Here is a 14,886-nt window from a genome sequence, read left to right on the forward strand (position 1 = left end):
CACATTACTAAATGAATGAAACCAATTTGAAAAGGCTACATACTGTATGATTTCAACTGCATAACGTTCTGGAAATGGCAAAACTATGGAAACAATAAAAGGTCCATGGTTGACAGGGGTTGGAAGGAGGGAGGGAGGAATAGGCAGAACACAGAAGATTTTTAGGGCAGTGAAACTATTCTGTGTGACACTATAACGGTGGATACATGTCATTATCTATTTGTCAAAACTCATAGAATGTACAACAGCAACTGTAAACTCTAATGTAAACTATGGACTTAATGTGATCATTATGGACTTAAGTTCATCAGTTGTAAAAAAACGTACCATGCTGTTGTTGCAAGATGTTGATGGTGAAGGAGGCTGTGCAGTGTAGAGGCAGGGATTACATAGGTACTTCCAGTAGTTTCTGCTTAACTTTGCAATGAACCTAAAACTGCTGTAAAAAAGAAAATTTATTTAAAAGGAAACAAAGGATACACTTGGAGATTTGGGATATTTACTGCATATTTTATGACATTTTGGAATTGTTAATTATTTTAGATTTGGCAATACTGTTGTGGTTGTTTGTAAACCTAAAAGTCATTCCTTAATTGGGAAGTATAATATTTCTCTGTTAGTAACACCGTAAAATGCTCTGAAAGTTCCCGTCACACTTTATCTGAATATCTTTTACTTCTTTAATGTTCAAAGCATCTTTGCACATGCATATATAAGGAAATGCATATCTTTATGTGTTAGTATTGTTTGAGGAGGGCATTTAGATCATTTTAAATAAGATGGAAAACGTATTGCTGATAGTCGGCTGCACAAACAAGGAGGTGAAAATGGTAGAAAATGCATACTTAAATAGTACACTTAATAATGTCTTCATTTGTTTTTAAATATGCATTTATTTTCCTGAGGATTCTTTTTCACATTTCACATGTTTCAGGTTTCATCATTTTCACGGAAAATAAATATTTACTTCAGTTCTCTGCTGTGATACATATTAAAACTGTGTATATTCATCCTTTGAAGAATGTATATCCATTTTGTAGGAGGAATAAGTTACTCTGTTTCCATGAATATCTGAACATTGCGATACCTAATTATAATGTGTCATGTATTTGTCAAAATCAGAAGGCTTCTTGAGGAGTCAAATGTATAAGAAAATTTCTGTGTATCTGGAGTTCATGTTCTCCCTCTCTTCCCTGGCTATGGAAGACATTGTACAAGGTTTTAGAATGTTCTCCTGGCAGATGTCATTATTTGTTTCTGCCCCTGTTAATGTCCAGCCTAAAACAATAACTCATCATCTGCATTGTTGCTTAGGTATCTATTTTTCCTATCTGAAAGATGTTTTCTTCTTTTTATGGTAATGTTTATTAAAAAACTAAGGTCAGGATGAGGCTCTGTAATTTGCTGCAGCTGTCATATGCTGTCATAGCCATACAATTTGTAAGTCCCGTGACTGGTGTTTAGCTGTGATAAAACCCAGTTTTGAAAAATAAAGATATTGAACTCTAACTTTTAACTAGGCTTCAGTGTCCAGGGCCCTAATACACTTATCATCTGAAAACCTATTTTCTCATGTTAAGGTTCCCTAACCTCAAACAGTAGGTGAGAGAAAAACCAAAGCTTGCTGTTTGTGTCAACCCGTCTCTTTGTCATGAAACATCTAGTCCAGTATAGGGAACTAAAAGTATTAGCCAATCCAAGCAAAAGCATTAAAATTATAAGTCTGAGTTATTTTCTCATTACAATAGTTTAAATACCTAGTTTGAAACTGGAATATTAAAAACCGTCAACTAACTGGTAGGATATAAACAAGGAGGATCTATTTGAAAGTTAGGAACTTTCTCTATTAAGTGGAATTAAAATTCTGTTATTGAAACTTCAAAGATGAAAATGTAATCTCAGGGCCAGGTGCAGTGGCTCACACCTATAATCCCAGCACTTTGGGAGGCCAAGGCGGGCGGATCACGAGGTCGGGAAATCAAGCCCAGCCTGACCAACATGGTAAAACCCCGTCTCTACTAAAAATACAAAAATTAGCCAGGTGTGGTGGTGCATGCCTGTAATCCCAGCTACTTAGGAGGCTGAGGCAGAAGAATCACTTGAACCTGGAAGATGGAGGTTGCAGTAAGCCAAGATCGTGCCACCGCACTCCAGCCTGGGCAACAGAGTGAGATTCCATCTCAAAAAAATATATATATATATATAGTAATCTCAGCATACTACTGAGGTCTACATTAAATGTTACTTATATGCACATAAAAATAGTAATTAGTTTTCTAATACATGCGATAATTCCTGACCTAATTTTCTAACCCATGCCCATGCTTATCAAACTTCACCTCACCTGAGTTTCAAGTCTATCATTTTACATGCCATTACTACATATCTGAAAAACATTTGTCACTGGGGCTCTCTTTCTGAAACACACTTCTTCCAGATCATCACCTTAGACTCTTTCTCAACATTTAGACTGTAACACTATGATCACCTTTCAAAAACATTTTATACTATTCAAAACAGTTCCCTTCCACCCCCACAGTTATTTTTTTTAATGTACTGTTTTGTTTACCTAAATATATTGATAATTTTCACATATGAGTTCATCTACTTCTTATATATGTATTGTAAGCTCATAAACACAAAATATGAATTTCGGGGCAGCAAAGGCCCAGTATATTTGGTGTTTTCCCCCCAACTCAGAATCCTTCACACTGACAGAAAAATCAGAAAAATAATAAATACAAAATGAATGTTTTAAATGAATACAACAATTTAAAAACATAGTACAGAAGACGGAATGAAGTTCACATTACAATATACAAGTTTTTTAACTTTGTCAAAGAAAAATTAAAGTTATAGCTGACAGATCTTGGATGGTGAGAGTCTGTGAGAAGAGAGAGTTAAGGGGCCAATAATAACACCTCTTACAAGTGGGCATCAAGGGGGCAGGACTTCTGGAATGGAAGTGTAAAGCTCTGCAAAACCTACTCCAGGAAAGTCACCAAACAGGTGATAAAACAACAACCACAACAACAACTAAAACAAAAAGCCACTTGGTGGAATGGGGCAGTAAGAATCCAGAGAGGTGATATGTTACCTAACTTGTCCAGTTTTCAAAAGAAAATTACATGATAATGCAAACAGACAGAAAAATGTGAGCCACACTCCAGAAAGTATCAATCCGTACAAACACTCTGAGGGAACACAGAACACGAAGGTTGCAATCAGACAAAGGCTGCAAATAAGCTGTTATAAAAATGTACAAAGAATAAAAGGAAATCACGTTTTACAGAATGAAAGTGTAGTTAAATAATTCAGTAAATACAGAATATCAATAAAGAGAAATGGTTTTGCCTGTAATCTCAGCACTTTGGGAGGCCGAGGTGGGCAGATCATTTGAAGTCAAGAGTTTGAAACCAGTCTGGCCAACATGGTGAAACCCCGTCTCTACTAAAAATGCAAAAATTAGCCAGGCATGGCGACACACGCCTGTAATCCCAGCTACTCAGGAGGCTGAGGCCGGAGAATTGCTTGAGCCCAGGAGGTGGAGGTTGCAGTGAGCAGAGATCACACCACTGCACTCCAGCCTGGGTGACAGAGTGAGATTCCATTTCTTAATAAAAAGAAAAAGAGAGAGAGAGAGAGAGAGAGACAAATGGTTTAACAAAGAATGAAATGGAAATGCTGAAGTTGTGCATTATAACAAACGAAATTTTTAAGAAACTATTAAAGTGTATCAACAGCAAATTTAAACTGTCAGAAGAATTGGTGAACTTGAAGAGATATCATTAGAAATTATGCCGCTGAAGAGCAAAAGAAAAAATAGAAAAACAGAGCCTCAGACACCTGTGTGATACAACAAATCATGCCAACATATGCATAATGGGAGTAGCAGAAGAAGAATAGAGAAAGGGAAAGAAAAAATATTTGAAGAAATAATGGCCAAAAACTTCCTAAATTTTATTTAAAACATTAATATATACGCCGGGCATGGCGGCTCATGCCTGTAATCCCAGCACTTTGGGTGGTGGAGGCGGGTGGATCACGTTTGAGACTCTGTCTCAAAAAAAATAAAAAATAAAAAACAATAAAAAATATATATGTATACACACACACACACACACACACACACACACACATCCCAAAGTTTAACAAATTCTCAAGTAGAATAAACACAAAAGAGATTCATACCTACCATAGTTGTGGGTTGAATTTGAATTTGTGTCCCCAAAAGTGTGTTAAAGGTCTAACCCCTTATACTACTAAATATGACCTTATTTGGAAATAGAATCTTTTAAGATCGTCAGGTTAAAGTGAGACCATAATGAATTAGGGTCAGCCCTAATCCAATGACTGATGACTTTATGAGAGAAATTCGGACGCAGAAAAACAGACCATGTGACGGACATAGAGATAAAGCTTCAAGTCAAGGAATTCCAAGGACTGCCAGTAGCCACAAGAAACATGGAAGAAGCAATGAAGGAGCCTCCTAGAACTTTCAAGACGACACCTTGGTTTCAGACTTTTGGCCTCCAGTCCTACGAGGCAATACATTTCTGTTATTTTAAGCCATCCGGTTTGTTATAGCAGCACCTAACAACTAATACTATAGTTACACTCTGTCACCAGAAAAAAACTTGAAAGCAGCAAGAGAAAAACTATTTGTCATGTATAAACTGAGAGAAGAACAACAAGATTAACAGCTAACTTCCCAGCAGACACAATGGAGGCCTGGCAGTCATGGAATGATGTATTTAAAGTGCTGGAGGGAAAAAAAATCTTGTCAACCAACAATGCTATAACCTAAAAACTATCCTTCAGAAATGAAGGTGAAATAAAGACATCCTTAGATAAAGACTGGGAGTATTTGTTGCTAGCAAAGCAGCTTCACGGGAAATACTAAAGGAAATGACAGCAGGCAGTAACCCAAATATAGGAACAACCTAAACCAAATAAGCGGAAGATGTTAAATGAGAAAGATTAAAACATAAATTTATAAAATAGAAAACAAAAAAAAGAAAAAAATCAATAAAAGCAAAAGTTCTTTATAAAGATAAACAAATTTGATACATCTTTAAGCTATGCATTCTCAAAGCTGTTTCTTGAAGGACCAAAAAAAAAGTTAGCTACTACAATGTTCCATGGTCTTCTAAAGACCACAGTACATAAACAATGCACACTATAACTGTTGTGTTAAAATTTCATTGAGTGGTGGGTGACAACTGGAGGGAAACAATGTTCAAAAGCCTCCTTCAAGGGCCAAGAAAGACTGAGAAGTACTGAACTAACTTAAATGAAACAATACCATGGAAGATGCAAACTACCAAATTAGAAATGAAAGAAGGAACATCACCACTAATCCTGCAAAAATTTAAAAGATTATAAGTGAATACTAGGAACAACTTTATGTTAACAAATTTCACAATTTATATTTAATATAAAAATTCTTAGAAAAATGCAAACTTTTAAAAAGTAACTCAAGAAGAATGAGAAAATCTGAATAGGCCTGTAACAAGCACTTGGATTAGTAATTCACAATATTATTAAAATGAAAATATCAGGTTCCACAGCTCCACTGGTGTATTATATCAAATATTTAAAGAAGAGGTAACACCAAACCTTCACCAACTCTTCCACAAAATCAAAAAGATCATTCTCAAAGTATGTTACGAGGTTGGGATTACGCTGACACCAAAGCCAGACAACATGTCGCACAAATTAAAACTAAGCACCTAAATTCTTCATGACTATAGATATGAAAACCCACAACAAAACATTAGCAAATGGAGTTCAGCAACTTATAAAATGGAATTTAAGGTTGGTTTAACATCCAAAAATCAGTTAATGAGAGAATAAAGGACAAAAACCACATGATCATCTCAATAAACTGAGAAAATGGATTTGAAAACATTTATGTTTAAAAACTTCCAACAAACTAGAGATTAAATCAAACTTCCTCAACCTGAGAAAAGATATCAATGGAGAACCTATAGCTAACATCATACTAATGAAAATCTGAACACTTTTTCCCTAAGATCAAGAACAAAACAAGAACATCTGTTCCCACCTCTTCTATTCAACATTGACTGAACAGTCTAGTCAGTGAAATAGGCAAGTAAAACAAATAAAACATCCAGATTCGAAAACTGTCTCTAGCTACAGGTAAAGTGCTGTCATGTAGAAAACCCAATACTATCTATAAAAACAAAAATGAAAACTGAAACCAAATAAGATTAGTCAGATAAAAGATGCAAGATCAATATAAAAAACAATTGCATTTCCATAAACTAGTACCATATAATTGGAAATTGAAATGAAAACAACATTAATTTTAAAATTGAAACATTTGAAAGTAAATATGACAAAAGATGTGTGTGAACTCTGAAAATTTGAGACAGGTCTCAGTTAATTTAGAAAGTTTATTTTGCCAAGGTTAAGGTTGCATGCCCATGACACAGTCAGGAAATCCTGATGACATAAGTCCAAAGTCACCCCAGAGGGATGACTTTGAATGTAATGGAAGGCATGTTTTGCCCTGAGCAGATTCCAGCTTGACTTTTCCCTTTAGCTTAGTAATCTGGGGATCCAAGATATTTCTTTCCCATGTGCAAGGCTTGTATGCTAAAAAACTGCAAAATATTGTTGAGAGAAATTAAAGAAAAATAATTTGACAGATGTCTCTTGTGTATGAATTAGAAAACCTGGTATTATTGAGACTCCATTCCCTACAAATATCTAGAGATTTAACAAAAATCCCACAGTTTTTTTGTACTAATTCAAAAGTTAATTCTGAAAATCATATGGAAATGCCACAGATCTAGAATAGCCAAACTAACTTTATAAAAGAAAAAGTTGGAGGATTAAACACTGCCTGAATTGAAGACCTATTATAAAGCTACAAGAAGACAATATGGTTTTCGTATAAAGATAGATAAATAGATCAACTGAATAGAGAAGACACACCAAAAATAGACCCAAACATATAGAAAATATTGATTTAACAAAGGTGAAAAAGCAATTCAATTGAAAAACAAATAATCTTTTCAACAAATGGAGATAGTAAAATTTAATATCTACATGCAAGGAAAATAAAAATTTCAATCCATGTCTCATGCTGTACACCAAATTACAGCTGTATCATATAAACATAAAAGAAAAATCCATAAAAGTACAAAGATAAATTATAATTCATGAAAACTAGAACTTTTACTCGTTGAATAATACTATTAGGAAAATGAAAACACAAGCCACATATAAGGAGAAAATAGTTACAAACTACTTAATAAAGGATTGTATCTAGATTGTATTATATAAAGAACCTTCAAACATCAGTAATAATAAAACCAAAAAAGTGACAAAATTTTTAGATACAACACCAGAGAAAATGTATAATCCCATGAAAATATAGTCAACATCATTAGTCATTGGGATAACCCAAATTAAACCATTGCACACCTATCAGAATAACTAAAATTAAAAAGACTCACCATACCAATTACTAGGGAGGATACGGAGAAACTGGAACTCTAATATACTGCTGTTGGAAATATAAAATGGCACCACCAATTTGGAAAAGTTTGGCAGCTTCTTAAGGGGTTAAATCTATGTCTACCATATGATTCAGGCATTCCATTTCTGCGCTTTGGGTTTTTTTTTTTTTTTTCCCCCAGAGAAAGAAAGGACTGATCCATATTAAGATTTGACTTAAATGCTTATAGAAGTTTTATGTGAATAACCTAAAACTGAAAACAACCCAGTGTTGATCAACAGGTGGATGATGATAAAATATGGGTATATCCCTACAATGGAATATTGCTGAGCATTCTAAAGTATGAACTACTGATACATACAACGTGGATGAATATCAAAATAATCACAGAAAGTGAAAGAAGCCATACAAAAATAAGAGTACTTACAGTATGCTTCCTTCACATAAAAGTTCTAGAACGGTGGTTGGCAAACTTTTATGGTAAAGGGAAAGACAGTAAATATTTTCGGCTCTGCAAGCCATGGCATCTATCTTATTCATACTCTGCTGTTGCAGTGTGAAAGCAACCATAGACGATAGGTAGACAAATGAGTGTGGCTGTGTTCCAGTAAAATTTCGTTTACAGAAACAGGTGGTTGGGCTAGATTGGACCAACAGGCCATTGTTTGCTGATCATTACTCTAAAAAAACTTGAACTAATCTACCATGACATAAAACAGATGAATTAGTGTGGAGATGGGAAGAGGGCAGGCAGGAGGAATTTCAGGGGGGCATGAGGACACTTTTAGGGGTGATAGAAATAGTAATTATCTTGATTATTGCGATTGTTTCACAGGTGCATACATATATTAAAATCTAATAAATTGAGAATTTTAAATATGTGAAGCTAATTATAGGTCAGTTATACCCAAATAAAGCTATTAAAAATCAATTAATGCATTTTACCACATTAACAGAATAAATTAGAACCACCGTATTCCCATATTAACAGATGCAAAAAAGTAGTGGTTTTTTTAACTTGACAACCCCTCATGGTATATGACATCTAAAAAAAGTTTGACAAATAGCAAATATTCAATAAAAGTAGTTATTAATATGGGAGGCAGGGGCAGGACAGAAAAGTATAGTGGAATAACACTGGATTTTGAAGCAAATAGGCTATTGTGAAAGTCCAAACTAAGCTATTTACTGTGTAAATAGTTAACTTATTGGCCTGGTTATCACAACCAATAAAACAGCTCCATAAAGTGTGTTGTAGAACTCCCAACTTTCAGTAGCTAGCTGTTATTATTGTGGTTTTCTAAATTTAACATTTCAAAAATCCACACAGATCCTGACAAGCTATGCCCAGTAGACTTACCAATAATTAATAATAATGAGTTGGTTACAATTTTAAACTATTTATGATGTCAACTTTCAATTATACACTAAAGTAGAGAGAATATGATGAGGAATTTTCATGCATTCAAACACAGCTTTCATAGTAATTATTTTGCCATTCTTTATGATCTGTCTGCTCTTTTTTCAGTTGGAGTATGTCCAAATAAATTCCAGACATTATAGCATTTACCTGTAAATACTTCAACATTTCTGTGATGGATTTTTTTAATGAAAAACTTTTAAATATGAGAGCTTTATATTCTTTTGCTAAAGGGCTTCAAAATACCACAGACTGGTGGCTTAAACAACAGAAATTTATTTTCTCACAATTTTGGAGACCAGAAGTCTGCAATCAAGGTGTCTATTCTGAGGCTTCTTTGCTTGGTTTGTAAATGGCCGTCTGCTCCCTGTGTCCTTCCGTGATCTTCCCTCTGTGTGGGTCTGTGTCCTAATCTTCTATTCTTATAAGGACACCAGTCAGATTGAATTAGAACCCACTCTAATGACCTGATTTTAACTTAACTATCTCTCTTTAAAGAACCTGTCTCTAAATATAGTGGCATTCTGAGGCACTGGAGAGTAGAAGCTTCAACAAACGAATTTTGGGGGACACAGTTCAGTGTATAACAGACAATAGAATGATAGAGAATTGTGATGGACATGGAACTGGTTGGCTCCTACCTTTCTGTACAGCCACTTGAGATCACCATAGTGTTTATACCAAAGCCACGCTCTAAGTGCTCTCAGCTGATGACTAGGCACAGAGGGGACCCCAGAGCCAGGCCATTTCTGCCCTATATGGATCTCCTCTAATGGGCAATAATTGCTATGGGTCTCCTCAGTGTCCTGGTTGAGACCTTCCTGGAGCTTCACCACAGTGTGAGGCTCATCCTAACATCCATCCTTTCCTTCCTTTTTTCCCCTTTATCTTTTCAAAAGTGTAAGACCTAGTTGGGAACGGTGGCTCATCCCTGTAATCAGAGCAATTTGCGAGATGGGGTGGGCGGATCATCTGAGGTCAGGAGTTCAAGACCAGCCTGGCCAACATGGTGAAACCTAATCTCTACTAAAAATATAAAAATTAGTCAGATGTGGTAGCATGTGCCTGTAATCCCAGCTACCTGGGAGGCTGAGGCAGGATAATTGCCTGAACCTGGGAGGCAGAGGTTCTAAAGAAGTGCTAAAGAAAACAATAAAACTGAAAAACAAGCAAACAAACAAAAAACAGCCGTACACACAAAGAAGCAGGTATATCAAAGGGAACATAAATTGTTCCCAAGGCTGGAATACCTTGAGCAACAAAATAAATAAAAAACCTTTTATACAAGGTAAAAAATAAATATATATGAGTCCATATTGATACAAATACATGACTGAATAGGTAAATAAATGGAGGAGGAGGAAGAAATCTCCTGAGCAGAAGAATTTCAAATAATTTATATAGACACTGTACATTCAAGGAGATGGAGTATAACTTCCCACTCCTTAAGTGTGGGCTGTGCACAGTGACTTTCTTCCAAAGAGTATAGTATGGAATGGAGAGCAGGGGGATGAGTAACTTTACAGTGGAGAAACTGACAAACACTACCTTAGGCAGGTGACCAACATCAAGAGTGATGTCATGTTGATATGATGTGGTATAAGTAGCACTTTGCTTCTATGATCATTCTCCCAAAAATTCATAACCTCAGTCTAACCATAAGAAAAATACCAGAGCAATCACAAATGAGGGACATTCTAAGAATATCTGATGAGTGTCCTCAGGATGATCAAGTTCTTCAAAAACAGGGCGAAAGCCTGCAAAACTGTCACAACCAAGAGGATCTGAAGGAAACAGGAGAAATCAATGTAATGTGGTATCCTGGATCATATCCTGGAGCAGACAAAGGACATTCAATAAAGACTAAGGAAACGTGAATGAAATGTGGGTTTTAAATAATGTGTAACTATTGGTTCATTACTTATAATAATTGTACCACACCAATGTAAGGTAATAGAGGAAACTAGTATGGCATATGTAGAAACTCTCTGTACTGTTTCACAATTTTTCTGTAAACCTTAAACTGTTCTAAAATAAAAAATTTATTTAAAATAAAAAATCTATATGTCAAAATGCCATGTGGAACATGATTGCAACAGCTAATATTTATTTGGCACTTTCTAAGCTACAAAGCACTTTCTACTGCATTAACTCATTGAATGATAAATCCATTACCTTCCAGGACTTTATGATGAGATCATGTTATGAAGCCTGCCTAAAAAAGTACATTAATAAAACATGTAACTGTCATTATTTCAATAAAATCATGTTGTGCTCAGAAAAAAAAATGAATCATAAAGTACCTGAATTTACCAGCACAGCTTTTAATTTCTGGCAAATTTCACATCTTTGCTCTGTGTGTCAAACCTGTTCTGAGCATGTTGGGTTTCTATTTTTCAGATCTCCAGTGATGTTAACAGCAGTTGTGAATTCTTAATGAAATTCATCATGCATTTGCAACAAATTGCTCACCTCTCCCAACCCCAGAGAGCAATGTGGAAGTAGAAGAAAAGGAGCTGGCAATGAATTATCTCCCTCCTCACCAGAGCAAAAGGGGGTTATTGACAGACGGGCGCCTGCCAGAGATTCAACAAACACTCTGGGGTCTTAGAACCATTCCTCTCCATATGCACCTTTTGCCCATCCTTCTTTCTCTCCAATCTCTCTCCCTGTCATACCACTTCTCCCTGTCATTTGACACAGGAACAAAAGAAAGGGAAGGAGGGGAGAAGTGGATTGGCCTCTTCATTGCTTTAGGCCAATCAGGAAAACTCAGAAAAATCCCAGATCTTTCTGATATCTGCCTGTTGTCCTCAGGAAAAATAAAAAAAAAAAAAAAAAAGGTGGTTAACTCTAGATTAGAGTATTAAAATATACACACCTGATCCCACAAATGCTCTAAAGCATTTAATCACTTTTACAAAGCAAACCTCTCATTTCCTTATTTCATTTTCCCTTGAACGTATAAGAATCAGGCAGGAACCAAATACAGGGGCAATATTAATGTATGCGACGACCTCTACCAAAAATACAATTGAGCCTTTTGATGGTTGTTTGAGGCAAATGATGATATGTTTCTTGATGATAATTCAGCATAAAGTATAATATATAAACTTAAAAGAAAATCCTCACACAAGTTCCAAATCCTCTTGATCATAAGATAACAAGGGGGTTCAAGGTATAGAGGCTGTCTACACCTGTCACATGCTGGCTGAGTGACCTTAGACTGTCACAGCTTCCATTTCCTTCTTTGTAATATAAGAATATTAACAGTTGCATCCCAAAGGATCACGAAATGCAAAGACAATAATACTTTTAGAGTACATTGCAAGCATTTAATGAATGTTAGGGGAGAAAAAATTATCCCCTAATATTTATTTCGGATTTGAATAATATATGTTACATTGACCCTTGTTTCCAGATTCACATTGCATAAAAATAACAAAAATTCATCTTGATCTCAGGATAGTGCATGTTAGATTTTCTATTCTGGTTTTTTGTTTGTTTGTTTGTTTTTGTTTTGTTTTGAGACGGAGTTTCACTCTTGTTGCCCAGGCTGCAGTGCAATGGTATGATCTCAGCTCACCGCAACTTCCGCCAGCTGGGTTGAAGCAATTCTTGTGCCTCAGCCTCCCAAGTAGCTGGGATTACAGGCATGCGCCACCACGCCTGGCTAATTTTGTATTTTTAGTAGAGACGGGGTTTCTCCATGTTGGTCAGGGTGGTCTCGAACTCCCGACCCCAGGTGATCCACCCACCTAGGCCTCCAAAAGTGCTGGGATTACAGGCTTGAGCCACCATACCCAGCCACATGCAGACATTTTTAAAAATCTATTCTGACCAGGTCATGAATTCACAACACCACAAATTCCTGTTTTTCCTATAAGCAGGTTGACTCTGGTGTATTATATATTCCTTCAAGTTTTCCCCCAACTAAATTGTGAATCCTTGACTGATGATGCTGCTCCCAGACCCAGAATTCTCTATCAGAAATAAAACCCTCAAATAAAAATGTCACCAATGATTTCCACCATGTAGTGTCTCATCCTAACATCCATATTTATTTCTAATGAACTGTATGAAAGCTATTCCGAATTATGTCATTTCAAATGTTGCCGCAATCCGTGGTGTTGTGAAGGCAGTTCTTTGGGTGGCTCTGCTAGCTGCAATTGAATTTTCTTGGTGGTGACCACCCCACCACCAAGAAAAAATTTAGAAAAGATCTTTGCCATGTTTCAAAGCATTTGGTTTGGATTCTGCTACAGAGTTCAAGTTGTTTCAAACTGTGTGTGCTGATGAAGCGAACACAATTCAGTGGTGGGCAAGAAATATAATCAAAATTGCCATACATCTTTTCTCAAGTAATTAAAGTTTGGATCATGAGTACTAATGACAGGATTAGGTAGGATGTTTATAAAAACACAAGAAAGGGGAGCATAGAATTTTTTAAGAGGGCTAGCCCTCCTTTGCCTTGCTTTTACACATTAGATGTTAATCTTATAGCATTTTAGATGCTCCACTTCAGAGAAGTAAGAATATTTTCATACTCTTTTACCCTAGAGTGGCACCTCATAGGAGATGAAATGAAAATTATATCAGCAAAGTTCATTCTCTCTCAGGCAGAAGAGGAAAAAAACTCTTCCTATAGCTAATTGGCATGGTGACAAAATTTGCGCATGATATTTTAAAAATCATTTTTGGTAGTATGGGATAAATATTCAGATTGTGACTTGAACTTGTGATAAATAACATATTAGTTGTCTTCCCTTTTATTTTTCTCTAACATGCAAGCAATTGTTAAGAGGCATTTCTTACACCAGCAAATGAGATGATACCAACACTGTGCCCTGCTTCTTAATATGAAAACAATTTGTTAGGTAGCATTTGTCACTCTTCGGAAAACACCCAAACTTCACAGCCTTCACTAAATGACAAGCACGTGGTATTTGAGATCTACAGCTCAGCTCACAGGCACAGCTTCCTTAAAGCATAGAACTGAAACTACACAGAAACCAACTGGTTCATGGAGAAAAAGCCTTAAGGCAAGTCAACAAACTGAAAGCTGGAAAAGAGGTCACAGTAAAAGTCACTCTAAAACAGAGCTCCAAATTCAATGGGGATGTGGCTTTCTGACCTACTACCAACAAAGATTGAAATGTTATTCGTTTTCCCCACATTCTTATGTAAATTTAATTTTCATGAAATTGTTGACTTGCTAACCCTGGAGACTGGTGATGTCTTTATTAATCTATAGAATGAATCTTAATGGTAAACTCTTAAAACAAGCTCTTTTTCATTCTCTTAACGCCTGTTTCCATGTAAAATACCATTTTGTGCCCCTCTTGAACTGTATTTACTGGTAGAAACTGGAGAGAAATATGAATGTTTCATATTTGCTCCCTTACCCTCGAAGGAATGAATGAATGATCCTTGAAAGTCACATAATTACTCCCAGAACATGTGATGAAAACAACAGCAAATCTAAATGTCTATTTTCTTCTCAAAAAACAAGGACAAAGAAACTACCCAATGCATGTAGAGATTGGCAGGAAACAAGGAATCAAAAGTGATTGAAAGAGTTATAATGTAAGAATGTCTTGAGCTTGGCTTGGTTATTTTTCACTTCTATAAAATTGGATATCACATTTTTAAAGTGTTTTTTGAGTTTTTAAAATGTCATGGAATAAGGCAGTAACTGCTCTTAGTTCTCATTAAACTTTCTTCAATTCACATATGGATTTGTGAAAGAAATTGATTTCTACTATCATTTATGTTGGACCAACTCTCCCACTGAGGACAACTGAAATAGCTAGATACATTTTTTAAAGTCTATTGAAGGCATCAGAGAGCTATCAAATCAGTAAAGACTTGAAGGGTCAAGAATCCAAGGAGAAAAGAAGAGCAGAGAATTGAACCTGATATTTAGAAGTGCTTTTACCCCTAAGGCATTTTCTAATTCCCAAGCAGTCACCAAGAG

Source organism: Rhinopithecus roxellana, chromosome 20, assembly GCF_007565055.1.
Source record: "Rhinopithecus roxellana isolate Shanxi Qingling chromosome 20, ASM756505v1, whole genome shotgun sequence".
NCBI lineage: Eukaryota > Metazoa > Chordata > Mammalia > Primates > Cercopithecidae > Rhinopithecus > Rhinopithecus roxellana.